This window comes from Rattus norvegicus, chromosome 4 (genome assembly GCF_036323735.1).
Source record: "Rattus norvegicus strain BN/NHsdMcwi chromosome 4, GRCr8, whole genome shotgun sequence".
In the NCBI taxonomy this organism is placed as follows: domain Eukaryota; kingdom Metazoa; phylum Chordata; class Mammalia; order Rodentia; family Muridae; genus Rattus; species Rattus norvegicus.
This window is the reverse complement of record NC_086022.1, coordinates 37,227,289-37,229,532: the sequence shown is the minus strand read 5'-3', so window position 1 is coordinate 37,229,532 and position 2,244 is coordinate 37,227,289.

The following is a 2,244-nucleotide window of genomic DNA, read 5'->3' as shown; positions in this document are numbered from 1 at the left end:
TTTTAATTTCTGAATGTGATGAAATCTTTCTGAGTCCTGTTCAGTCCAACCCTGAACATCATTCAACCACCTATAGTCCCAAGTGTACCTAAGCTGCAATCTGGGCCGTCAGACCAGTCAGTGCTTACCATCAAATAACCCTTCCCCAGTAGCTGAATACTCACAATACCTACATCAATCATTTCATTTTGCCTTAACATGTAGGTATTGACAAATCATCACAGGAAGGGTAAGCATAATACAAGGAACGAGAGAGAAAGAGAGATTGATTTACATATTCACATACATTTTATTATAGTGTTATTGGCCCTCCAGATCCTCCGGCTCTGCACTGCAGGTTTAACCACCACAGATCAAAATGTTTTTAAAATTGGGTACGGTAGTGTTCGTCTATAATATCAACACTCCAGAGATTGAAGCAGAAGGATTGAAGAATTCAATCTAGTGAGTTTGAGCTAGATTAACTAGATAAAAATAACTTTCTCTCTTTCATATCTGTCTGCCTGTCTGTCTTTCCATATACATATACATATATCTTTCATGTATGTCTATATATATAATTTATGTCTATATCAAACTTGTACATTTTCCTTGTCATGGTTTACTAAAGAATGTAGTATAGCAACTCTTCATATAACATTTACATTATGTAACTATTATTAGTAATTTAGAGATGAGGTACAGAGAATGTATGTAGGTTATATGCAAATAACATCAACCAAGATGAAACATTTGGGCATATGCAGATATTATTATCAATGGAGAGTATAAAGGGACCTCCGTTTTTGTGATAACCATTATATTATTGTTGCTGTTACTGTACCTAATTTATAAATTAGATTTTATCATAGGTACATATGCATAGGAAAATATAGTGTATGTGAGTCTGACATTAACCACAGTCCAAGGTGTCTACTGATAGACTTAATATATAACCACCATGGTTAAGGGGAAACTAATATACGAATACCCCAAGGAGGTGAGGAGAGATTGAGACGTCCTATTATTATTATATAGAATTCATTGAGAACTAGCTTACTGCCTTCGCATAGGCTTTTTCATAAAGGAAATTGTGGAGTCACTGGTAATTTTAACTAGGATGGTGGTATAACCAGTTTTTCCATGGAGACCTAGGATGGTAGCCAAGCGAAAGATGGCGAATACTCAAATTGCCGGTGGTGTAGGGACAAGCGGGCCGGTCGCCTGGGGGTTAATTCAGAAAGGGAGCTAACAATGCTTAGTGATTGTCCCAGTGAGTGCTGAACTCTGTAGGTTGTGGTGATGCTGCAGTAGGAGCTTCAGCTCTGACATCCAGACTCCCTTCAGGTGGCTGACAGCCAGCCTGTGCTTGTGTCTTTGGGCTGAGGTATGCTTGCGCTGGTGGAACCGCTGGATCATTTTGGTAAGAGGATGAGTTTGGTTTTTGATTCCAGCCATGTAAAATACACGAAGTACAGTCAAGGAAAGGTAAGACTCGTCACTGCAACGTGAACCTGCCCATCTTCTAGGTGGGTTTAACCTAGGACATATGTCCTACATAACGCCAAGTTCGTGTTTTAATAGCTTTATCAACACCTGCCATGTGTAGTTGAGGAATGACTTCTTACCTTCAAAAAAAAAAAAAATCAAAACTACTAGGTAGGGATCCTGTATTAGTCAGGGATCTCTAGAGTCACAGAACTTATGGAATCTCTCTATATATTAAAGGAAGTTATTGGAATGACTTAGTCTGCAGTCCAACTAACCCAACATTGGGCAGTGGTAAATGGGAAGTCCAAAAATCTAGTAGTTGGTCAGTCTCAAGAGGCTAGTTGCTGGTCTTCTGTATAAGCTGGAACGCTGAAGAAGTTCCAACAGATGTCCTGGCAAGTAAGTGCAAGCATGAGGAAAAGAAGGAAGTCTTCCTTCTTCCAATCTCCTATGTAGGCCGTCAGCAGAAGGTATGGCCCAGATTAAAGGTGTGTATCACTATACCTGGATTTGGAATTTGCTCTCTCCCATGCTGGCCTTGAACTCAAAGATCTGCTTGCCTCTGTCTCTTGAAATTAAAAGTGTGTACTTTTGATTGGCTCAGGATTAGCTCAAAAGCCTCTGTCTTCTAGCCTCAAAATCTGGACTTAGGTGTGCTTACCATTTCTAGATTGTAGTTCATTCTAGATATAGTCAAGTTGACAACTGGAAATAGCCATCACAGATCCCTAAAGCCCCCGCCCACTGCTTTTTGTCCACCATCCCTTCTTCAAT